We start from the raw sequence: 27,087 nt of genomic DNA, 5'->3' as shown, positions 1-27,087 counted from the left end.
CCATCGGCATTCTCAAGAATTCAAATAGCCCAAACGGCGTAGTAAAGGCGGTCTTTTGTCGATCCCTTTCATGCATAGCTACTTGATGGTAGCCACTGGCTAAATCAATAGTCGAGAAAAACCTGGCTCCCCTAAGAGCATCAAAGCTCTCATCAATTCTGGGTAAAGGGAAGGCGTCTGGTCTTGTCTTTAGGTTAAGTCGCCGATAATCTACACACAACCTAAGGGAACCATCAGTTTTACGCACCAGCACAACTGGTGATGCATAGGCACTAATGCTTTCCTGAATGACTCCCTTTTTCAGCAACTTTGAGATGTGCTCACGAACTTCCTTATATTGAGTGGGTGGTATACGTCTGTAAGGTAGTGTCACGGGTACATCATCAGTTAAATGTATCTCATGCTGGACTTTGTCAGTGTAACCTAAATCTTCATCCTGAAGAGCGAATATACTGGAGTACTTATCAAGCAGTACACGTAGCTGACTCTGCTGTTCAGGCGTACCCCCTACACAAAGCTTCTCAAAAATTGAGCTGGAACCACACTGCTGATTGCTTTCTGTGTAAATCGAGATATGTTCTAGGTCTACAGAGATTCTCTGGAACTTAACTTCACAGAGCTCATCTGTTTGTACATGCTCAATATGGGACAACATACCCAATCTGGTCCTTGGCTGCAACCAGATGTCTTCTTGGGACATGTTTATAACCTGTACTGGAAACAAATGACCCTTAGATGGTACTAAAGTGGGCAACACCACCAAACCACTAGGCAACGGAGTATTCACTGGCTCTAAAAGTATTAAGGGACCATCATCTTTCAAAGTCCTAAGCCCTCTAGCCATGACAGTTGAGACAGATGAAGCTGGCACGTGGACAATGTCCTTTCCTGCTACCCTGGCAAAAGTTGTCCTGTCTCCCAAGCTTGTAGCCTGCATCTGCTGAAAGGCCTCACGCCAGTCTGAATCTAGTCGACCACCCATGGGACCCTCAAATTCTGTTTGCACCATTTTCCTACACCTACTGATGATATTCATCCCAATAAGACCCGGTAAAGAACTGTTACTCTGGGTATCTTTTACCACTAGGAACCCACAGTCAGCTAAATTTACACCCATAGTCTCTACATCAAGTTCTAAATAGCCTATGTAGGGTATATCTAACCCGTTAGCAGCAGTTAGCTTTAACCACCCAGATGTTGAAAGTACATCCTTGTCCTCACCAGATAAACATTCCCTAAAGAAACTTTCCGTGATGGTACTGACTTGGCTACCAGTATCTAACAAGCATGATAACTGGACTCCTCTGATCTTCAAATCTACCACAGGACATTTCCCCACAGCTCTCTCTAACAACCTACTCTGAGATTGATTAAATTTGGACGAGCCTACTGCATCCCCCCGCATTGCCTGGCTCAAAGCAACCGAGGGCTCCCGTTTCCCTGTGACGAAGATTGCTGCATGGGCCCTTTAGCTTTCTCCTGACGTCGCTGAGTACAGTTCTTTGCAATATGACCAACCCCATTACACCTAAAGCATATGGGCTGTCCATCCTCCGTGAACTTAGGTTCAGTTCTAGTTCTAGCTTCACGATAGTGACCAGTCTGTTTAACCTCAGGTGTGGCTAGCTTCTGAACGGCTTTGGCCAGCTCAGAGATGGTTCGGTCTTGTTCTGACAACTGTTTTGCTTGTTGGGTTAAAGTCTTAAGTATACTCTCTAAAGTAGCTGTATGCTCGCCTCCCATATGAATGGCTGAACAGTTTGTTTCATCAGTTACCTCTGACTGCATGTGTCTGTGCTTGACTACTCTAGGGCCATAAGATCTGCTATCCTCCTGTGACCACAACATTGCCTCATTGCGTACTTCAAGGAGACTTGATTGGGGTTTTTCCCTCACAAATTTTCTGAGCTCTCTTCTAAGAGAGGCTTCCCTTAGCCCTTCAATGAACTGATCTCTGAGAATGGTTTTCTCATCTGACAATGTGTCTGGTGACTGTTTCACTACAGATGTTAATATCTGTGATAAAGCATGGGAATAATCCCTAAGATTCTCACCCTCAGCTTGTCTTCGTTGATAGAATGTCTGCAACAGCTGAGCAGCACTACGTCTTTCTCCGAACGCTTTGCGCAAGAAATCAAAAATATCACTGGGTTGACATTGCTCACTTCCCATACACAAGCGCACCTCTTCTAAGGCAGAACCTTTTAATAGTGAAATTAAGAAGTCAACCTGCTCTTCTTGTGACTGTTCCCTAGCCCTTAAGACTCTCTCTACTTCCTCAATGAATTCCTCTACAGATCTCCCATCTTTACTTGGTTCCCCACAAAAACTTGGAATATGACATTCTCTGGGAACATATATGTAAGAACGTGTGGAACTATTTCCTCCAACAGCCCCATTTGCCTGTGTTTCATCTCGCCATCGGCTGAGTTCATCAATCTGATGCTGCAACTGTTCAAAGTCATTACCCTGTTGCCCTGGCACATCCTCCTCAGAATCAGACATTTTGTTTAAATGTGCTATTATGTATTCAGTTTACTCAGAGTCTTTAATCACATAAAGTCTGTGGTATCACAAGGATACAGCAGATGAATGCCACAACAATGTATCCCAGACGGTGTCTTGACACAGGAACACTGCTGCTGCAACTCCGGATCAGAAGACTTCCCTGGTTATGGCGCCACCCTCTGTCCAACTCGCCATCCAACTCATCTTCCGAAACAGGCTGCACTGCAAGACAACTTCCCACTGCCGTATTTTTTCTTTGCACTAGTCTGCTTTTTATTTTTAGCTAGAAGAGCAAATACCCCACTCCTGGTACCAAAATTGTAGCCCGTGGAGAAAGAGAACATCCAGGACACAATATAAAATGTTGGGGTTCTTTTATTTGCAAGTTACTTTCAGGTGGTGATGAGTAACTCGTCCTTTCTAGCTTTTCTTTAGAGCTGAGCAGAGTAAAATATAAAGAAATAAAAATAAAAGTTTACATCAAAAATATACGGCAGTGGGTGAACGACTAGAAATTGACATTAGAAATTAAATACACAGCCATTACATCCAACTTAGTTTACAAAGTTCTGAAATAAAATTCAAAACTCACATCTCAGATCACTTAGAGACTCCCCAAACACACCAGGCCTCTTTAGCCCTCAACCACCTGCTTACAGGTCATCTTCGAAATAAAATATAATAAAATAAAAATAAAATACAGATACACATGAATTTCGAGTTACAGTCTATCTTCTGTTTAAAACTAACACACTGTATCTGTCTCCAAAGATTCTATGGCTGAATGCAGCCCGCATGGCCTCACATTAAATCTAAATGCATCCTTGAAAATAATGATCAATTCACACAACATATGGTCATCCTCAGTTTATGTATACTTTTAGGAACAGTTTTATACCTATATTAGAGATTATAAATGAAAGATGACTTATTTACCACAAGATTAACTTTTCTCCAGCCAATCTCTGCCCTGCCCAGGAGAACTGCTGCTCACAAAATGGCCTCAGATAAATAAAGGGCAAATATAATCCCCCACAAGACCACTCCCTTAAAGAGACAGCATCCTTTTACCCAGGTGCTTATATAAATGCACAGAAAATAAACATTTACACATTTTTAACATAATACATTGCTTGGAAACAAATGTATACATATGAAATAAACAAAACAAATAAAAAAACTCTCTTTAATAAACAAAAAGAGAACTTTTATTGCCACCTGGCTACATAACAAAATAAATTTATTCTGTTTATTAGCTGTATGTGTCTCTATATAGTTATTTTATATAGCATTTTATTATTTCCTGTCTTTTTTCTTGTTTTATATCTACCTTTATTCTTTTTTTAATTCCACATATCTATGTGTCTCTCTCTGTCTCTCTTTTATACTCTTTCTCTCTCTCCCTCCCTGTCTCTCTCTCTCTCAATTACTCCTGGCGGGTTCATCGAGCAGCACTGATTGGTCAGTGTGAGATCATTAAGTAAATGAGCAAGAACTGTACACTGTTATCTCCAAACTCCAGAACTCACACCCCGACGGACTGTTTATTGTTGCTGGTGATTTCAATCACAGTAATCTGAAGGCTCTGCTGCCCAGCTTTCACCAACATGTGGATTTTCCAACCCGTGGAGCTAACCTGCTCGATTGTGTGTATACTAACATTCCCGGATCGTACAGAGCAGAGCCCCGCCCCCACTACGGCTACTCTGATCATATCACTGTCATGCTCATCCCAGCATACAGACAGCTCATCAGACGTGCCAAATCAGAGAAGAAGCAAGTTACAACCTGGCCTCCAGGAGCCATCTCTGCTCTTCTGTTTTGAGCACACTGACTGGGACATGTTCAGAGAAGCTGCTACTTCTGATGACTCCATCAACCTGGAGGAGTACACAGACTCAGTGACTGGCTACATCAGCAAGTGCATTGAGGATGTTACTGTCTCCAAAACCATCACATCCCGCCCCAACCAGAAGCCGTGGATGACTGCAGAGGTGTGTGTGCTGCTGAGATCCCGAGACAAGGCCTTTAAGTCAGGGGACAGGGCTGGCCTCCGAACAGCTAGAGCCAAGCTCTCCCGGGGGATCAGAGAGGCAAAGCGCACCTACGCAAAGAAAATCCACGCCCACTTCCAGGACACTACTGACACTCGGCGCATGTGGCAGGGCATCCAGACCATCACCAACTACAAGTCACCCTCCCCTGCTTGAAACAGTGATGCCTCCCTTCCAGATGCACTGAACTCCTTCTACACAAGGTTCGAAGCACAGAACTACACGACAGCAAGGAAGACTACACCTCCTCCAAACGACCAGGTACTGTGCCTGTCCTCAGCTGATGTGCGGAAAACTCTACTCAGAGTCAACCCACGGAAAGCCCTAGGACCAGACAGCATTCCTGGCAGAGTGCTCAGAGGATGTGCAGAACAACTCACGGATGTTCTCACGGACATTTTCAACATCTCTCTGAGTACTGCAGTCGTGCCGACATGCTTCAAGACGACCACCATCGTCCCTGTGCCGAAGAAGTCTCAAGTGTCCTGCCTTAATGACTACCGTCCCATTGCACTTACTCCCATCATCATGAAGTGCTTTGAGAAGCTGGTCATGAGGCACATCAAAAACCAGCTCCCGTCCTCACTGGACCCTCTGCAGTTTGCGTATCGTCCAAACAGATCAACAGACGATGCCATCTCTACTGCGCTCCACCTGGCTCTCACCCACCTGGACAACAAAGACTGCTATGTTCGAATGCTGTTCATCGACTTCAGTTCAGCATTCAACACCATCATCCCTCAGCATCTGATCGGAAAACTGAGCTTGCTGGGCCTGAACTCCTCCCTCTGCAACTGGGTTTTAGACTTCCTGACTGAGAGACCACAATCAGTCAGGATTGGAAACAACACCTCCAGCACCACCATACTGAGCACTGGCGCCCCCCAGGGCTGTGTGCTCAGCCCACTGCTGTTCACTCTGCTGACTCATGACTGTACTGCAAAGTACAGCTCAAACCACATCATCAAGTTCGCTGATGACACAACTGTAGTTGGCCTCATCAGCAAGAACGACGAGTCAGCATACAGAGAGGAGGTGCAGTGGCTGACGGACTGCTGCAGAACCAACAACCTATCTCTTAACGTGGATAAAACCAAGGAGATGGTTGTTGACTTCAGGAGAGCTCCAGGTGTCCACCACCCGCTGAACATCAACGGCTCTGCTGTGGAAATTTGGATACTTGGATAACACCAAGTTCCTCGGTGTTCACATTGCAGAGAACCTCACCTGGTCCCTCAACACCAGCTCCATAACCAAGAAAGCCCAGCAGCGCCTCTACTTCCTGCGGAGACTGAGGAAAGCACATCTCCCACCCCCCATCCTCACCATGTTCTACAGAGGGACTGTAGAAAGCATCCTGAGCACCTGCATTACCGTCTGGTTTGGGAATTGCAACACCTCAGACCGCAAGACCCTACAGCGGATAGTGCGGACAGCTGAGAAAATCATCGGAGTTTCTCTTCCCTCCATCACCGAGATCTACACCACACGCTGCATCCTCAAAGCTACCAGCATTGTGGACGACCCCACCCATCCCTCACACGGACTCTTCGCTCTGATGCCGTCCGGCAGAAGATACAGGAGCATCCGAGCCTCCACTACTAGACTCTGCAACAGCTTCATCCACCAGGCAGTCAGACTTCTCAACGCACAGAGACAGAACTGAACCCCCACCCCACCCACCACTCACCCAACACACTCGCACAAAACTAAACTGTACACCCCCCCCTTTACACTCACAAAGAACTGAACTTCACCCACACACACACCCAGTCAGCACACAGAGGCTTACATGACTTTATTTGCTGCACTCTTAAAAACTATAAACTCTACCTCAGTAACTGCTGTGATTATATATGTTACAGTATGTCACACATCTCTGCACCTTATCCCCACTATACACTTTATTATACCGTATCGGTACTGCACTGTCCTGTCTTTAAATTGTCTCATCTTTTGTATTTATTGTATTTATTGTTATTTAGTGTTATAATTTTATAATTTTATGTTGCACTGTCGTCACTCCTGCACTTTATGTTGTCTATTGCTTGTTGTTCTATGTTGCACCATGGTTCCGGAGGAACGTAATTTCATCACACTGTGTACCTGTACTCAGATGTAATGACAATAAAAGCCTCTTGACTTGACTTGACTAAATTATTGTAAGATCAAACGGCTGCCGTTTACAATGAAGCTCAGTGTGAAGCTAAAAGCATCAGAAGCCCCCCCCTTCCCCCCTCCTCTCCAATAAGCGCTCGGCGGGAGGGCTCTCCACACCTCTCAGGTGGACCCCCCCCCCCCCACCCTGTCCCATTAGCAGCCTTTTAGCTGCAGGCTGAGGTGGGGCTCACTAATTGGCCCCGGGAACAAAACTAGCCCACTGCCCACAGCCGGCATGGGTCACCAAATTACCCTGACCCCCGGGGAACCGCACCGCGTCCACCGGGCCAAACAGTGGCCTTCCCCACCCGGACCCCGGCCTGCACCCCTCACACTGGACCCAGAGACTAAAGAAGAGGAGGGGGGCTCTAATTGAAATGTAATTTTATGGCCATTTTCAGACACTGATTACAGAAGATTAAACCTGCAGAGTAGCTGATAACACACACACACACACACACACACACACATAACCAAACACTTAAGCGCCACAAATCACCTCAGATCTGTTGTGAACACTGAGATTCCTTAAACAAATAATGTAACACTTAAAATCACAATTTTTTACAGGTATTTTAGTAAGGGCAATGCTACTACTATATACAATAATACTATATACATACCTCAAAATTACACTCAATCATCACTGTATAACACAAAAGCAGTTAAACACCAGGGATATCAAGTTCACCTGCTTTGTACTGTACTGGAGAGGAAATATCAGTTTTTGGTTTTACTAGTGTCCTTCTCACTAATGTTAGCATAAAGCTCAACCTGCAGCCGTTTCAGATTGCACAAGTAGGCCAGATCCACCAGGACGATATCCAAGCTTTGCTGTGTCCCAGCATGGAGAAGACACCTGGATACAGGCCATTAGATGAGGAGAGCAGTAGAGAATAATGTGGAGAATAAGACAATTAAAGAAAATACATTGAATGAGAAGGGATGATTAAATAAAGTTAAAGTTTGTGTCTCCAGGGTAGAGTTTAGATTGTCTGCCTAAGCCTGAGCCCAACCTGATGACCAACCTGAACTCAGCCAGGTTGGGCCAAGATTTCTCATCACTTCCTCAGGCCCTGTCGGGTTGGGCTCAAGGAAATGGTTTGTGACGTAGGTCTATGTTTTTTTAATGCTATGTTTTATTACATATATATATAAATATATATATATATATATATATATATATATATATATACGTATATATATATATATATATATATATATATATATATATATATATATACGTATATATATATATATATATATATATATATATATATATATATATATATATATATATATATATATATATATATATATATGTTATGTTATAATCCAGTTGCCGAGTTATATTTGACTTGCAGTGTCCGGTGCCCACCTGTGCTGGAACACTTTTGCCTGGTAAATGTTGCCCCGTTCATAATTAATTTTTTTATCTTATGTTGTAATCTAAATGCAAAATGAATGTGCAATATCATTATTGGTTTCCAGCTATTTGAGCACTTGCACCAGTCTATAGAATATTTAATTCATTTTGATTAGACTAATTATTATTTGTATTATTTATAATTATATTATTACTTATTAATATTTGTTTGATATGCTAATATAGGCTTTTGTTTGTTAAATAATTTCCAATGTTATGTTGGTTTATTTTACATGTAAATTATGTTTTTATTGTTGGCCTATTGCAGGTTAATGGGGCGGGCCATGTCGGGCTGGATTTTTAAGCTCTACTCCAGAGTTACATACACTTAAATCTCATGAATGCTTAAATTCTTTCTTGCTCCCAAAAGGTAGAGGAATGTCTAGCAGTCAATAATATCTCGCCAAGAGGTACACTACACAAGAGTAGCCCCTGAGAACCTATTTTTTCTTTGAAAAAGGATCAGAGGCAACATGTTTATGCCCTCTTGTGGTAAGACCCAGTGTCTAATTAGACCACACCAGTAATCAGATACAAAGCTCACAGAGACATAACTGCATGCAAAGATTTTAATTTTTTGTGAGTTTTAATTTTTTGTGTGTCTATTAACAAATAAAAGTATTCAGGGTATTTGTATTTGTTTCCCTGTATACATAAAGTATACAGTACCAGTCAAATCTTATTATTTTTTTTTTATTTATTTCTTCATTTAATTTATTTCCTACATTGTAGATTAATATTACAGACAATTAAAAACAATTAAGGGACACATATGGAATTATGTAGTAAACAGTAAAAAATTGTTTGTCCTCCAAATTAATCCCCTGATCTAAACCTGATGAACTGAGATGGTGATTTGAGGTGATTTGAGATGATCTGGAGCTTCACAGTGTGAGGGAAAATCAGCAGCTTTTGTTTACCACCTCCAGGAACTCCTTCAATATGCTGAGAAAACTATTCTAGGTGACTCTCCCTCATGAAGACACTGAGATTAAAATACCAAGAGTGCGCAGATCTGTCCTCAAAGCTACCAAATTTTTTGCACTATAAATTGCACTTTAAATCTTTTAATTTTTAATTTTGTCAGTATGCTTTATAATCCAGTGTGTCTTTATGTGCAGCATTATACAGGAGTTCCATTAGTTCCATTAGTTCTGGAACAGTATTAGCATTACCAGCTAACCACACTAAGGTGAGTATTATCCGCTGCTAACCCTGGGTAGTACTGCTGGAGTAACATTAGCATTACCCGCTAACTGCACTAAACACTAGCTATTTTGCCATTCAGAGGTGAGTATATTGGACTGTAGTCTGCGTGTTTAAAGTGTTAAAACAAGCTATGTGTGATGAACCGCTAGCTAGTATAACACTCAGTGTTCCTCAGTGTAGCGCTGTACGTCGGCATTAGCTGCTAAACGCGGCTAGCTTTAGTGGAAACCTGGAAATCTTTTTTTTTTGTTTTGGCCCACCACCACCCCCTCTCTTCGGAGGACTAATAATTTATTAATTTATTATTTCTTACCCCCTCCTACATCCTACCAGAGAAAAAAAGAAACATACAAATATATACATAGGCAAATACATATGCATATACATACAACTCAATTCTAGTTATTTTTGCAAATCTAAACTTGTGAACTGTAAATAAACAAAAGCACTTTTCTCACCCCAATACACATTTTTCAGGAGAAAAATCTGTGAATATCAACATTTTTTTTTAAATGACAGTTTACTTAATTAAGTGTTGCATAATGCGCATTATAATCAGGTGCGCATTATGTATGAAAATAGACCACTTTAAAAACTTTTTTTGGTAGTATGTTTTATAATCTGGTGCACCTTATAGTGCAAAAAATACAATAAATGTGGCTTTTTAGAAAAATCTAAATTATAAAACATATTTTGGTTTCTTTAACACTATTTATTAACAAAAAATATCTTCAATATTAAATTTATGTCAGAAACCTTAAAAACTAAAGAAACAGCACGTTAAATGAGAAGAGACTTTTTGTAAAAGTTGCTCAAATTATGTCACATTAGGTCCATTCATCATTCACGCTGTGTAAAACAGGTGCAGCTGTGAGAAGGTGCAGAAAAAGAATCTGGAGCATCAGTGAGGAGAACTGGGGGTTCTTTTGAAGTTCTAAAGCCTCCATACAGGTTTTAATTGTCTATTGTTGGGCGCTCATTTTGTCACCTCGTGTTCTTTTGTGAATTGTCCACCAGTCTGTTCACTGGTCCAGCTGTGGAGTTTAGCATGAAAACAGAGGCTCCTCACAGCGGTTAAAGATCAACAGAACCCAGCATTCAGGACAACAACAAAAGTTTGTGCTTCCTTTGTGGCAGAATGCTAATGCTAATTAGCCTCAGGACCAGTGAAGCAGAGCCTTTTGACCCGATGCTGCTCCTTTACCTCCTGAAACATTAGGCTGGTTCTCAAGGAGGGACGGGTTACCACCACTCAAAAGACGAGGAGAGCCAAGTGGACGTTCTTAGAATTTCACTAATGTTATATACCACTTATATAATCATGTATATCTCCAAAACAGCACCTTTACAGGAGAAAGAAAAAAAACCTTCTAAGCTTTCAATGGAAGTCAATGTAAAAAGTTTATTTCAGTTCATTTTAAAGAGTTTCTATTGGTCCGTTCATCAAGAAATTTTGACAGTTTGTCTGTTCAAATTCTATACTAAACTGAAAAAAAAAAAAAAACAATAAATATGGAGATACTTGTTTTTTTACTGGACAGTGACGATATGCCCACAGATATCTTAGAATGTAAACCATGGAGATCTCAGCCAACATTTTTTATTTAGTAGAATGTTTTTCAAACATTGCAATTAACGTTCTTGGAATGTTAAATCTGTCAGGGTTCTTGGTTGTTCTTAGAGAGTTTTTATTTAATGTTTTTAAACATTCTGATAACATCACTGCAACATTTGGGAACATTTCTATAATGTTAGTATTTGACAAGCCGGAATCGTTATTTTAGAAATGCTCATATATCATTGTAATGCAAACCATTATTATGTCAGACTTCGTTAAATGGTTCCTGAAACATTATTTCTGTAACCATACTGGCTAATCTTCCTGGAACTTTTTCAAAATGTTGCTAAATGTTCTTTTAATGTTCTCTGTTAGTTGGGACAATAGCATTGGCAATAATAATATATTGTGTCTTTTGTATTGCAGCATAATTGTTTTATACAAACACTGTGTAATATTTTTTTTTGCATTTACTCTTAATGATCACATTATTACAAATATAGAGGAATAACAATAACCGTTACTTTAAACAACGTTTTATACATTGTATGCAGTTTGCTCTAAGTGGTTCATTAAACACATTTAAAAAATATATAATTTTCCTACATTTTTTATTTTAATTAAAACAATTTAAGAATATCTAAATGTACTTTTGAAACAGAACAAGTACAATTACCACAAACAATTCAACAACAATTCCACAACTTTACCTCTAGCACCTTTCCAGCATGTATCAAATGGCAGTTGTTACTAAAATTGTCCACCATGTCCATAACAGGTTGGAACAGGAATTTTAAGTGATTAATCTAAAAAATAATGTAAACATATGTGATGTTGTGAATTATATAAATATATATATATATATATATATATATATATATATATATATATATATATATATATATATATTTATATAATATTTATATTTATTTATAACTATGATGCACTATAAGGTTAAACTAAAATCCATTCATTTTCCCAAAAATCGTTAGTGCACTTTATAATCCAGTGCAATTTATGTATAAATTTTACCAGTCTGGTTGTTAGGAGCTCCATACAAACTTCTTGTGAAATCATTGAAGTCCAGCGTTATAAAGGAGTTTCAGTTTAGCTCTCCAGCACCGAGATAGGAGCAGTATTAGCATTAGCTGCTAACAGTGCTAATCACTAACTTTTTTGCCATTCAGAGCTGATTATTATCAGCCTGTAGCCTGCTGCTAACTCCGGGTAGCACTGCTGGAGCAGTATTAGCATTAATCACTAACTGTTGCTCTGTTGCCGTTCAGAGGTCTTTTTGCCCAGCTAGTGCTAGCAGTTAGTTGCTAATGCTAATGCTGCTGCACCCAGCCTTAGTTGAAATTTGAAAATCTAAGGTTACTGTAAATAAACAGAAGCGCCCTCAAATAAACAGTTTTCAGGAAATAAATCTGTGTAGATTAACATCCAGCGCTCATTGGCTTTAAAACAGAATGTTTTTTTTTTTAAAGAGAATTACAGTTTTGTTCACTTAGCTTAGCTTTACTTAACTTAGTTACGCCACCCACCATGACACCCCTGTTCTTTACTAGTGTTAAGTAATGTGCCTTATAATTTGTGCCTTTTGTATGAAAATAGACCAGATATATGATCCAGTCTTTTGTAGTGTCTAAACCTTAATGATTTTTTTCACATTTGATGTCTTGGCTCTGTTGTGTTTGAAATTATTAATTATATTTTCATTTTTATATTGTATATTGTCAGCATTGTAAAGCAATCTGTAACATGTTCTAGAAAAGTGCTAAACAAATAAATATTACTTACTTACTATGTATTAAGACAGGAGGAGAGAGAGAGAGAGAGAGAGAGAGAGAGAGAGGGGGGGGGGGTTACAGCATCATCATGTCACTTCACAAGCCATTAGACAGTGATTATCCATCGAGCGGAGTGCATGAGTGTATGAGTGGGGCTTTGACAGCTCCTCCTTTTATCTGAGGGTGAATATTCACACTGAATTGCTGAAGCTTAGTAGTGTCAGGGTGAGGAAGAGTATGATAGGACGAGTTAACGTTTGGCAGATTGAGGTGGAGTGCAGTACAGTGTTGCAGCGTGAGGTAGTAAAAAAGTATGGTAGAGTGAGGGTAGAATGAGGTAGAGTGTGGTAGTGTAAGGCAGAGCGTGGTAGAGTGAGGGTAGAGTGATGCGGAGTGTGGTAGAGTGAGGCAGAGAGTGGTAGAGTGAGGCAGAGTATGGTAGAGTTTATTAGAGTGAGGGTAGAGTAAAGCAGAGCATGGTAGAGTGAGGGTAGAGTGATGCAGAGTGTGGCAGAATGTGGTAGAGTATGGTGGAGTGAGGTTAGAATGAGGTAGAGTGTGGTAGTATAAGGCAGAGTGTGGTAGAGTGAGGCAGAGTATGGTAGAGTGAGGTAGAGTAAGGCAGAGTATGGTAGAGTTTGGTAGAGTGTGGTAGAGCGAGGCAGAGTGTGGTAGAGTGAGGTTAGAATGAGGTAGAGTGTGGTAGTGTGAGGCAGAGTATGGTAGAGTGTGGTAGAGTGAGGCAGAGTATGGTAGTTTGGTAGAGTGTTCTGGGGTTTGATAACAGATGGATGGAGCTGTGCTGGTTAGATTAGTAGGTTCTGGGGTTTGACAACAGATGGATGATGCTGTGCTGGTTAGATTAGTAGGTTCTGCGGTTTGATAACAGATGGATGGTGCTGTGCTGGTTAGATTAGTAGGTTCTGGGGTTTGATAACAGATGGATGATGCTGTGCTGGTTAGATTAGTAGGTTCTGGGGTTTTATAACAGATGGATGGTGCTGTGCTGGTTAGATTAGTAGGTTCTGGGGTTTGATAACAGATGGATGGATCTGTGCTGGTTAGATTAGTAGGTTCTGGTGTTTGATAACAGATGGATGGTGCTGTGCTGGTTAGATTAGTGGGTTCTGGGGTTTGATAACAGATGGATGGAGCTGTGCTGGTTAGATTAGTAGGTTCTGGGGTTTGATAACAGATGGATGGTGCTGTGCTGGTTAGATTAGTAGGTTCTGGGGTTTGATAACAGATGGACGGCACTGTGCTGGTTAGATTAGTGGGTTCTGGGGTTTGTTAACAGATGGACAGCGCTGTGCTGGTTAGATTAGTGGGTTCTGGGGTTTGATAACAGATGGATGGTGCTGTGCTGGTTAGATTAGTAGGTTCTGGGGTTTGATAACAGATGGACGGCACTGTGCTGGTTAGATTAGTGGGTTCTGGGGTTTGTTAACAGATGGACAGCGCTGTGCTGGTTAGATTAGTGGGTTCTGGGGTTTGATAACAGATGGATGGAGCTGTGCTGGTTAGATTAGTAGGTTCTGGGGTTTGATAACAGATGGATGATGCTGTGCTGGTTAGATTAGTAGGTTCTGGGGTTTGATAACAGATGGATGGTGCTGTGCTGGTTAGATTAGTAGGTTCTGGGGTTTGATAACAGATGGATGGAGCTGTGCTGATTAGATTAGTAGGTTCTGGGGTTTGATAACAGATGGATGGAGCTGTGCTGGTTAGATTAGTGGGTTCTGGAGTTTGATAACAGATGGATGGTGCTGTGCTGATTAGATTAGTAGGTTCTGGGGTTTGATAACAGACGGATGGAGCTGTGCTGGTTAGATTAGTGGGTTCTGGGGTTTGATAACAGATGGATGGTGCTGTGCTGGTTAGATTAGTAGGTTCTGGGGTTTGATAACAGATGGACGGCACTGTGCTGGTTAGATTAGTGGGTTCTGGGGTTTGTTAACAGATGGACAGCGCTGTGCTGGTTAGATTAGTGGGTTCTGGGGTTTGATAACAGATGGATGGAGCTGTGCTGGTTAGATTAGTAGGTTCTGGGGTTTGATAACAGATGGATGATGCTGTGCTGGTTAGATTAGTAGGTTCTGGGGTTTGATAACAGATGGATGGTGCTGTGCTGGTTAGATTAGTAGGTTCTGGGGTTTGATAACAGATGGATGGAGCTGTGCTGATTAGATTAGTAAGTTCTGGGGTTTGATAACAGATGGATGGAGCTGTGCTGGTTAGATTAGTGGGTTCTGGAGTTTGATAACAGATGGATGGTGCTGTGCTGATTAGATTAGTAGGTTCTGGGGTTTGATAACAGACGGATGGAGCTGTGCTGGTTAGATTAGTGGGTTCCGGGGTTTGATAACAGATGGATGGTGCTGTGCTGGTTAGATTAGTAGGTTCTGGGGTTTGATGACAGATGGACGGCGCTGTGCTGGTTAGATTAGTGGGTTCTGGGGTTTGATAACAGATGGACAGCGCTGTGCTGGTTAGATTAGTGGGTTCTGGGGTTTGATAACAGATGTATGATGCTGTGCTGGTTAGATTAGTAGGTTCTGAGGTTTGATAACAGATGGATGGAGCTGTGCTGATTAGATTAGTAGGTTCTGGGGTTTGATAACAGATGGATGGAGCTGTGCTGGTTAGATTAGTAGGTTCTGGGGTTTGATAACAGATGGATGGTGCTGTGCTGGTTAGATTAGTGGGTTCTGGGGTTTGATAACAGATGGATGGAGCTGTGCTGGTTAGATTAGTAGGTTCTAAGGTTTGATAACAGATCGATGGTGCTGTGCTGGTTATATTAGTAGGTTCTGGGGTTTGATAACAGATGGACGGCGCTGTGCTGGTTAGATTAGTGGGTTCTGGGGTTTGATAACAGATGGACGGAGCTGTGCTGGTTAGATTAGTGGGTTCTGGGGTTTGATAACAGATGGATGGAGCTGTGCTGGTTAGATTAGTAGGTTCTGGGGTTTGATAACAGATGGATGGTGCTGTGCTGGTTAGATTAGTAGGTTCTGGTGTTTGATAACAGATGGATGGAGCTGTGCTGGTTAGATTAGTAGGTTCTGGGGTTTGATAACAGATGGATGATGCTGTGCTGTTAGATTAGTAGGTTCTGGGGTTTGATAACAGATGGACGGCACTGTGCTGGTTAGATTAGTAGATTTTGGGGTTTGATAAGAGATGGGCAGAGCTGTGCTGGTTAGATTAGTAGGTTTTGGGGTTTGATAACAGAAAGCCAACACTGTGCTGGTTAGATTAGTAGATTTTAAGGAATCATGATCTTTAAGAATCCTGATATTTAAAGTTTTTATTTTAAAAGACTCCTGGTCTTTAAAAAAATCTTGATTTTTAAGAAATTCTGATTTGTAAGGAATTCAGATTTTTAAGGAATTCTGATTTTTAAGGAATTCTGATTTTTAAGGATGTGTTTAGAGAGGAAGTATCCGTCAGCAGAGTAGCTAGCAAGGTTTCCTCTTCCACACATCAGAAGAAGGATCATCATCAATCACCCAGGATTAATTCCTGACGGCCCCCTGCTGAGGGTTTAAAATGTGCATGTAATTCAGCTGAAAGCCCCCCGCCCGGCTGCTGAGTGGTGGTCAGTGCTGTAATCTCATGCTCAGTGTGACTCTACAACTCAGATCACAGAGTTCAGTCAGAGCGCTGCCACAACACAGCACCACTGAACACATTTAAATATTCATTAATACATGTTTTAGATTTAAAACAGCATTAAGTAACAGCTATCATTCTTGCTCCTGGGCTCCCTCTACAGGCACATCACGCAGAGCATCACTTCATGTGAAGTTTCGGTTTCGTCCTAGTCATAATGAGTTCAAGAAGTGATTGAGTTCAGCTAATTCATTAAACACTACATGGCTGCCACAATTTTCATGTAAAAGTCACATTCATTTCAGATTTCAATACTACTTATTGAGGTGGCCCAAACTGTAATGGAAAATATCAGAGGGTTGTGTCAGATTCAGTGTGTTTTTAGGTGTTCACACTGCCACATAAAGAACACATGACACAAATGATTGAATTTGGATGGGCCACATTAACCTGTGTAAATTGTGAGAAAGCATAGCATATTTCTTTTTGTCTGAAATTTATGTAGAACTTATTGATTCCTATGAACAGTAATAACCACTGCTATAATAACTGAAAGCCCATATTCAAACTGCTTTTCAAATGGCTGTCATTGGGGTCCAGGCATTTTATTAACCTTTATTAACCCCATAGAGGTGAAATGATGGGCAGTGATTCAGACTAGTCTACTTTAAAATAAACTTGGGTCTCCACAGGAGATGTTTGGGCACGGACGACCTGATTTAATGCCTTCTTATAATTGGTTCTTTGTTGTTATTTAGGAGCTACTAAAAAAACAAGTAATAATTTGCATACATATATGATTATAAAAAGTGCTCCACTGTTGCTGTAACTGGAGCAATATGTTATCAGTATGATTTAGAATGGCATTGCTTGTTGTTATTGCAAGAGAGTGAACAAAATAGGGTTCTAAATACTGTTTTAGGTTCCATTACTGTTATGAGAACATATTTTATCACTATAGAGTGAATAAATGTTACTTTTCCATCAGATCACTATTAATTGTTAGTTATAGTGGTCTGTCATTATTATTATAAAGTTGTAAACTGTTGACTACAGCAGAGAAAACGCTGACCCCACACTCCTCTCATATGCTGAAATCTTCCAGTGCTTTGCATCAAGTCGAGCCGTACGCCTTCTGCTTCGCTGGCACTGACACTTTGTCCATGGTGGTACAAACCAGAGCCGACGGATGGTTAGCAAATGGTGATGTTGGGATTTACACGCCTGCTTAACTCATGAACTTGTCCATCATATCCGTAACAGACAGCCAATCTAATCCGTAACAAGCCTTACGACACAACCTGCCACGCGTTGCTTCATTCCGGCTCAAACCCTACGGTTACGGAACCATTAGAGCCCCTCTTATTTTCGCAGGGCCGGCAGCCGGAACTCCGCCGCGACATGGTGGATTTTCACACATGATTAGCTTGCCCATTAGCGACAGCGCTGCGGCAGGTTTTGTCCGGCAGGTGACCCCCTTCATTAGGCCCTAATCAGCCCGCCGGCCCTCCACAGCCAGGGGCGCAGCTGAGTCCACGGCCCGGGTCCATCCCGCAAACAGGCTGTGATTAATAGCGGCGGGAGTCATTTACGTAACACGATGACAAGTGGTCGTGTGTCATTAGCGTGCCGCTGAAGCGCGAGGCAGGAGAAGCGGGCACACAGATGGCACTGCCAGCTCCTGACTGTAACACAGCCTCACCAGAGGAAGCCAGTGTGTGTGTGTGTGTGTGTGCTCCTGTTGCTGATCACCTTTGACCACCTGCTCCTCAGCACTGGCCAGAGTCATTCATTGGTGTTTTAGATGCACTGTCCACTTTTCAATGTTAGCTCCTCATAGCCATTTTCACACTGAAGTGTCACGCGAGTAATTGATGCTGGCTAACCCTAACCTTAACCCTTAATCAACCCTAAAATCTAACCCTACACCTAACCCTAAATTTAACCCTTAATCAACTCTAAAATCTAACCCTACACCTAACCCTAACCTTAACCCTTAATCAACCCTAAAATCTAACCCACACCTAACCCTGACCTTAACCCTTAGTCAACCCTAAAATTTACCCAAACCTTAACCCTAAAATCTAACCCTACACCTAACCCTAACCTTAACCCCTAATCATCCCTAAAATCTAACCCTAACTTTAACCTACCCTAAAATCTAACCCTACACCTAACCCTAACACCTAACCCTAACTCTTAATCAACCCAAAATTTAATCCTATACCTAACCCTAACCTTAACCATTAATCAACCCTAAAATCTAACCCTACACCTAACCCTAACATTAACCCTTAATCAACCCTAAAATCTAACCCTACAGTTTACCCTAACCTTAACCCTTAATCAACCCTAAAATCTAACCCTATATCTAACCCTAACCTTAACCCTTAATCTACCCTAAAATCTAACCCTACACCTAACCCTAACCTTAACCATTAATCAACCCTAAAATCTAACCCTACACATAACCTTAACCTTAACCCTTAATCAACCCTAAAAATCGAACCTTACACCTAACCCTAACCTTAATCCTTAATCAACCCTAAAATCTAACCCTACACCTAACCCTAATCTTAACCCTTAGTCAACCCTAAAATTTACCCAAACCTTAACCCGAAAAATCTAACCCTACACCTAACCCTAACCTAAATCCCCCTTATCATCACTAAAATCTAACCCTAACTTTAACCAACCATAAAATCTAACCCTACACCTAACCCTAACTTTAACTCTTGATCAACCCAAAATGTAATCCTATACCTAACCTTAACCCTAACCTTAACCCTTAATCAACCCTAAAATCTAACCCTAACCTTAACCCTTAATCAACCCTAAAATCTAACCCTACACCTAACCCTAACCTTAACCCTAAGTCAACCATAAAATTTACCCAAACCTTAACCCTAAAATCTAACCCTACACCTAACCCTAACCTTAACCCCTAATCATCCCTAAAATCTAACCCTAACTTTAACCTACCCTAAAATCTAACCCTACACCTAACCCTAACTGTAACTCTTAATCAACCCAAAATTTAATCCTATACCTAACCCTAACCTTAACCATTAATCAACCCTAAAATCTAACCCTACACCTAACCCTAACCTTAACCCTTAATCAACCCTAAAATCTAACCCTAACCTTAACCAACCCTAAAATCTAATCCTACACCTAACCCTAACCTTAACCCCTAATCAACCCTAAAATCTAACTCTAACCTTAACAACCCTAAAATCAAACCCTAAAGCTTACCCTAACCTTAACCCTTAATCAACCCTAAAATCTAACCCTATACCTAACCCTAACCTTAACCCTTAATCAACCCTAAAATCTAACCCTACACCTAACTCTAACCTTAACCCTTAGTCAACCCTAAAATTTACCCAAACCTTAACCATAAAATCTAACCCTAACCCTAACTTTAACTCTTAATCAACCCAAAATTTAATCCTATACCTAACCCTAACCTTAACCATTAATCAACCCTAAAATCTAACCCTACACCTAACCTTAACCCCTAATCAACCCTAAAATCTAACTCTAACCTTAACCAACCCTAAAATCTAACCCTACAGCTTACCCTAACATTAACCCTTAATTAACCCTAAAGTCCAAGCCTACAGCTAACCCTAACCTAAACGCTTAATGAACCCTAAAATCAAACCCTACAGCTTACCCTAACCTTAACCCTTAATCAACCCTAAAATCTAACCCTACACCTAACTCTAACCTTAACCCTTAATCAACCCTAAAATCTAACCCTATACCTAACCCTAACCTTAACCATTAATCAAACCTAAAATCTAACCCTACACCTAACCCTAACCTTAACCCTTAATCAACCCTACACCTAACCCTAACCTTAACAATTAGTCAACCCTAAAATTTACCCAAACCTTAACCCTAAAATCTAACCCTAACCCTAACCTTAACCCCTAATCATCCCTAAAATCTAACCCTAACTTTAACCTACCCTAAAATCTAACCCTACACCTAACCCTAACTTTAACTCTTAATCAACCCAAAATTTAATCCTATACCTAACCCTAACCTTAACCCTAACCTTAACCCTTAATCAACCCTAAAATCTAACCCTACACCTAACCCTAACCTTAACCCTTAATCAACCCTAAAATCTAACCCTAACCTTAACCAACCCTAAAATCTAATCCTACACCTAACCCTAACCTTAACCCCTAATCAACTAAAATCTAACTCTAACCTTAACCAACCCTAAAATCTAACCCTACACCTTACCCTAACATTAACCCTTAATTAACCCTAAAGTCCAACCATACAGCTAACCCTAACCTAAACCCTTAATCAACCCTAAAATCTAACCCTACAGCTTACCCTAACGTTAACCCTTAATCAACCCTAAAATCTAACCCTACACCTAACCCTAAGCTTAACCCTTAATCAACCCTAAAATCTAACCCTACACCTAGCCCTAACCTTAACCCTTAATCAAACATAAAATCTAACCCTACAACTAACCCTAACCTTAACCCTTAATCAACCCTAAAATCTAACCCTAACCTTAACCAACCCTAAAATCTAATCCTACACCTAACCCTAACCTTAACCCCTAATCAACTAAAATCTAACTCTAACCTTAACCAACCCTAAAATCTAACCCTACAGCTTACCCTAACATTAACCCTTAATCAAATATAAAATCTAACCCTACACCTAACCCTAAGCTTAACCCTTAATCAACCCTAAAATCTAACCCTACACCTAACCCTAACCTTAACCCTTAATCAAACATAAAATCTAACCCTACACCTAACCCTAACCTTAACCCTTAATCAACCATAAAATCTAACCCTCCAGCTAACCCTAACCTTAACCTAAACTTTAAATCTAACTCTAAATCCAATGCTAAAATGTTAAGATTAGAGTTTGGGTTAGAGTTGGATTCAATAGAGAATCATTTACTTTCACCTTTCAGTTCAGTTGCATTTAATAGACATGGGGTTGAATGTTATTTGAGCACAATTAAGTGTTACCCTCCTCTTTGCTCTCCTTCTATGAAAATCAAAGGTTTGAAGGCTGAAATGTTTACTCTCTTTTTGATGGCACATGTTATACCTCGACGTCAGATGTGGGTGGAGCTACCTCTAGGTCCAGGTGAGTATGTCTTTGGGTCAGTAAGAGGAACAGGCTTATTCCCTGACCAGCAGTGAGGCCAGATTTCAGCTCCTTTTGAAGACAATCCATTAAAATAACAATAAAGTGATGTAAAAACAAAGCAGCTCCTGAAACAGAGAGCTCCAATTGTCTTTGATTTACAAAGGCGAGGGCTCTCTTCCTTAATTTTAATGTTGGTCTCTTTGATTTGCGGGTGAATGTGGGGCTTAACTGGTGCGTGGAGTACAGGGCAGTAACCCGAGACAATGGGAGCTTTCACAGGATAAGTGCCCATTCAGATGCTAAGAAAGCAATGGCTAATTATATAGTTTCTGACGGTCTCTTATCTGTGCTACATTAATGCAGACTCACTGATGTGCTGTTTATTTCCCAGCAGTCAGCCGGTTTCCTGCCCGGTGAATGACGGCAGAGGAAGAGGGCGGGCTGAGCCGCTAATGATCCCGGAGCATTTGGGTTTGAATGGGGTCGCTAAACTTCACAGCCCCTCTACATCACAGCACTCTCTGTCCTCAAACACTCAGAGGGATCAGAGGGAATCCAATCATCCCGATTGGATCCCAGGTTCAGGCGATCGGCCAGGACAGATTTGGGATCTGATATGCGCAGGAAATGCTACGCTAATAAATGCTAGGTTCTAATAAACGCTGTTTGGACTCAGACTGTCTCTGATGTCTGTAAACTCAATCTGATTACAGAGATGAGCTCCTGCAAGATGTGATGTCAGCACACCCACAAAGTGTTAAATTACAAACGCCCCCAATGCAGTGGTTGAGCATTTTCAAGGTTGCTTAGCAACAACCAATTTAGGCTAGCTAAACATGTCTTTTGGGGGCGTGTCTGTGTGTATGTATGTGTGTGTGGTGTGTATGTTTGTGTGTGTGCGTGTGTGTGTGTGATGTTTAGAATTGGAGGTATTGGAGACAGTCTTTATATATTATAATATGAGGTCACAGGGGTCAAACTGGGAAAGAAAAACTGTAGCATAATAAACTCACAGCTATTCACATAAATGTAGGCCTCAAACCTACTGCAGTTAACAGTCTCCCAGAAATCTACAGTGCCCCTTAAACTGAGACTTCAATGAGACATTGACATACAGGGCCCTATTTTAGCAATCTATAGTGCACTAGATAATTGCACTTTGCAATTATATAAATATATATAAATATTTGATAAGAAAATAGAAATAATAAGGAACAAATTAGTAAACAAAAATAATAAATAAAAGAAACACACATTTTAAACTGACAAAGAAAACAATAGATAAAACAAAAAATGACCATAAAAAATACACTTAAAAAGTAAAGTATTTATAAAATGTGATAGGAAGAAAAAATAACAGTAAAAGTACGGTCAAATTATAAAAATTCTAAGAAATGATACAATAATAATAAACTAAGAACATGGGAATCAAAATGAACACAATAAAAAAAACTAATTTGATAAATAAAAAAAATAATAAAACAAATTAAAAATTAAAATGATAAAAAAGATAAACCCATAAAAAAAATAATTTAAAACAATCACTTGCTTTCTGATGGTGCCCAGAATAACTGACATTAGTTTTCTTTTTAAATCACAGTAAGAGCTCACCAAAATTTCCACCTATCCTTTATATTTGACAATATTTGATGAACTTGCTCAGTTGAACATGCTCTCTCTGGGTGGGTAGATGGCGCTCTCTCTCCTCATCACTCCAAAGGGTGATGTTAATCAGCACAAGGCTGCGTCTGTGAGCTGATGTATCAATATTGAGTCGCTGCGCTTTCCTCCGAGTGAGCTGTGATGTTACTCTGCAACAAACACCAGCAACAGTTTGAAAAGAGGCGGTGGCTGACTTCACATGTCCTAATGAGTGGGTTGGGTAATTGGCCTTGTAAATTAGGGAGAAAATGGCATAAAAATGAGTGAAAAAAAAGCGACATGGGGCGAAGCGCTAGCTGATAGCGTCCCGGCTTACTGAAACTCTCAGTCTGTTCCTCAGTCTACTGGCTAGCAATGCTAACCATGTCTGGCTAACGTTGGTAATCTTGGCTGGCTAGTGATGCTAACTGGGACTGGCTAAACACTTGTTAGCGACTAGCAGTTAAACAAAATACTGAAAATCTAAGCTTACTGTAAATAACTAATAAAACTGTGTTTTACTCATTCAAATAAACAGTTTTCAGGGAAATTTGTGCAGATTAACATCCAGCGCTCGTTTGACTGTGAAAGAAAAGTTTTTTTTTTAAGAATTACACTTTTGTTTTTTAGCCACACCCTCAGGCGGCGAGACCTGCAGAATTAGAAGGGAAACATGGCGACACCCCTGTTCACTTCAAGTAGGGATTCTTACTAGCGTTGCTTAATGCACAATAAAAAAAATTATAGAATATAGAAAATAGATGTTCATTGATAGTGTGCCTTACAATACGATATGCCTATAAAGTCAGAAAAATACAGTTATATTAAAGACATGAGAACATTTGAGCGACACATATGGAATTATGTATCATAATCCCCTGACCTAAACATGCTCAGCTGAGGTGGTGATTTGAGGTGATTTAATTAGGATGAGCTGGAGCTTCACAGTGTGAAGGAAAAGCAGCAACTATTGTACAGCACCTCCAGGAACTTTTTCAAGATGCTGAGACACTGATGGTGATTGTCAGAAACTGGGGAACACACCTAGTACACAAATAGATTGTGCCAAAAGCCAACAGACAAAAAACTAAAAGTTATTCTAAGTTGATAAATTGTGTTCTCTGTATTGAGAAACAGCTATTGTCTGGATGGAAGCAGATGTTGTTCTAAAACTTCTAATATTCTGCATTGATAGGACCTACTAATGTAACCCCTTACTATCAGAGATGCAGAGATGCTGGCAAACTGAACTCTGCTTCACTTTCAAAACACACTGCTGAGGATGAAGAAAACAAACCTACACTTTAAAAAAATATCCAGATATGTGTGGACAGGGCCTGAGAGTATCCTCAACACTCTAACCATGAGCCTCTTTAACCTCCATCACCACTGCTGCCATTATTACACCATTCCATCCCAAATCTCCGCTCTGCAGAATTACGCCGCTCCTCCTGATTGCGGCTGGTGTTTATTTCTCCTCGGCCGGCTGATGATAACAGACAGGCCCTGAGCTTCACTTTGGAGAAAGGCTGCAGCATCATTCCCATAATCACAGGCTTTCCGTCCCGCTGTAGAAACCCGGCGTTAGCAGCGGCGGGCGGAGGTTGTTTGTAGTCGGCCGTGGAGGAGAGCACATCATCTGGTGCCTGATTATTAACTCCAATCAGGACTGTACGGACAGCAGAGTATCTGAGCAGACGTGCTTGTTACTGATTGATGTGATTGGCTGTAGAATTCACTAAACACTGCGAGAATCCATCTGCGGAAAATACAAGCATCTCACAGGTCGACAACAGATCTAATACCCTCCTGAAACCTGTTGACTGTAGTGAACATAGTTCTGCTTTTCCATGAGGCCTCAGTTGTGGGGGCATGCCAAACAGAACACAGAGACTTTCCTTTTAAAATGGCAGCACTAGCAGCTTCCATTTTTATGGCAAAACGTGCCACGGACAGTAGGTACAGATCCCTCCCTCCGGTGAAGTCTGTTGGCTAATCCTGCTGTGTACAGCTAAAATAACTTTTTACACAGGCCTATACTTGTTTGGAAGATTTTTTTTCCTTTTAATAAATAAAATTATTTAAAATGTGCTTCTTATTTCTACTTAGGTTATCTTGGTGAATTTATACAGATGTGTCTGTATGTGGCATTTGAAACCTATAAAAAAAGAATGACTATAATATCTCTGATAATCTCAAATCAAGGTCATTTAATATGTTTAACATAAAGCTCATTATATGGTCAATATATGGCTTGTTTATATCCAAATGTTTTTTTTCAGAAAATTTACATAACATAACAAACATAGGTAATATAAAGAACAATATCCATTCTGTTTGTTCCCTCATATGTTGCAGTTGTTTTATTTTGTTGATGCGGGGGAAAAAAAGACGCTGTTCAGACACTCAAACTATTTTACGCACTATGCTGTATTAATTCCTTATTAATGGTAGGTTACAATATAATCTCATATAATAAAAGTAACAAATCTACTTACACAGGTGGTTCCTTTTGTCAATAATAAATCAAAATGGCCATTCTGGTGTTAAACCAGGGATTAAAAAATAAAACTACCATGGATTAAAACATTACACTACATACATTAATGCTTATAACTGAACTAGATATCAAGAGCATCTGTATTTTTTTAAAGGAGACTGACATTTTTAGGTGGAACTGTGCATAAAAAAAAAACTGTAACCTGTAAAAATTAAAAAGTTGAGAACTCAAATTTTAAAATCCACTTACTGCACTAGATTGTTGGGTTTTTGGCCAACTCAAACTTTTAAGTTTTGAAGAAAACCACCACCAGTTCAACCAACTAGAAACCTTTAGTTCAGATAATTATTTTTTCATATGTATAAAACACACAACCAATATGCAAATAGCATGACCTACATCAGGTAAAAACCCTTGCAGAATTGCTCAGTAGAACCCATTCAACTAATGAGTCAAACTGAGCACGTGCAACGTAGTTGGTCTACAACTACAAATAACACAATTTGCTAACACAGGTTATTTAGTGCGACCAACTTTTAACAAGAAACGTAATAAAGTTAGTTGAGGCGATGGGTTTGCTACAGTTTACGGTACGTTTCAGTATTTTTTGTTCAGCTGACTTAGAGCTTCCAGTACGGCTCGGCTCGAAGCTCCATCCCTCAAAACACACAGAAAACAAACATCCAGACTCTTCTCTGTGCTGCTGCACCAAGGTGGTGGAATGAACTTCCACTGGTTGTCAGAAAAGCAGAGTCACTCGTGGTCTTCAAACGTCAACTGAAAACACATCTTTTCAAAGAGTTCCTAAACTAAGAAAAAAAAAAAGGTTCTTAGGGTTCTAAACAAAAGTACTTCATAATTTAAGAATGTTTTAGGGAAAAGCCTGTAAATTTAAGAATGTTCTTAAATACAAGGTTAGTTTTTAGCCTTAAGAGCGTTGTAAGAAACTCACCCCTGATCTAAGATCATCTCTCATCAGCTGTCTATAATAAATTTAGTAAACCTTAACTGATCTTAGCATTCAGCATTCTTACTCTGAGAGGTTTGATAAATAAGAGTTTAAAGGAACTAGTTATTTAAACGTCTGTAGTGTAACTGGAATCTGGTGTGATTCACTGATCCCTGTATCAGTGGTGCAGTTGGTTGCATATGTTTGATGATCAGTGAGCACATGCTGCTCTTCTGTTTACATGATCTGTATTAAACACACACACACACACACACATACACACACACTCAACATGTTTATGTTTAGAATAATCAGACAGTGCTCACACCTCTGAGATCAGCCGCACTGCTGGGATCTAAATGAAAGTGATTGGAAATCCAAGGTCAGTGCTGTGATGAGGGACGTCCACTCGGCGTGGGTGCATAACAATGAAGGCTGTTCAATCAGACGAGAGTGGATGAACCTGACCAGTAACAAGCCTTCGTGACAAATACCTGAATAAATCAGAGGAGTGATTACACGGCCTGATTTCACACAG

At 40.4% G+C, this 27,087-nt stretch overlaps 2 long non-coding RNA genes across 5 annotated transcripts; one reads left to right on the top strand and one right to left on the bottom strand.

Annotated features, from left to right (window-relative positions):
• Positions 1 to 13,792: 13,792 nt before the first annotated feature.
• On the top strand, positions 13,793 to 15,874 carry LOC125802371 (uncharacterized). Of its 2 annotated transcripts, none has more exons than XR_007439427.1 (3): positions 13,793 to 14,492; positions 14,799 to 15,002; positions 15,666 to 15,874. It is a non-coding gene; the product is annotated as an uncharacterized LOC125802371 (long non-coding RNA). The 2 variants fall into 2 exon arrangements; XR_007439426.1 differs by lacking the exon at positions 15,666 to 15,874 and adding an exon at positions 15,266 to 15,470 and having other exon boundaries at positions 14,799 to 14,857.
• A 3,721-nt stretch (positions 15,875 to 19,595) lies between these two features.
• On the bottom strand, positions 19,596 to 20,860 carry LOC125802376 (uncharacterized). 3 transcript variants are annotated; one of them, XR_007439438.1, is made up of 3 exons: positions 20,827 to 20,860; positions 20,054 to 20,101; positions 19,596 to 19,629 (listed from the first exon to the last, which is right to left on the bottom strand). It is a non-coding gene; the product is annotated as an uncharacterized LOC125802376 (long non-coding RNA). The 3 variants fall into 3 exon arrangements; XR_007439439.1 differs by lacking the exon at positions 20,827 to 20,860 and adding an exon at positions 20,435 to 20,468; XR_007439437.1 differs by lacking the exon at positions 20,827 to 20,860 and adding an exon at positions 20,387 to 20,431.
• Between the last annotated feature and the right edge of the window lie 6,227 nt (positions 20,861 to 27,087).

This window comes from Astyanax mexicanus, chromosome 6, assembly GCF_023375975.1.
Source record: "Astyanax mexicanus isolate ESR-SI-001 chromosome 6, AstMex3_surface, whole genome shotgun sequence".
In the NCBI taxonomy this organism is placed as follows: domain Eukaryota; kingdom Metazoa; phylum Chordata; class Actinopteri; order Characiformes; family Acestrorhamphidae; genus Astyanax; species Astyanax mexicanus.
Note: the sequence above shows the minus strand (reverse complement) of the source record. Positions and strands in the feature narration are given on the sequence as shown.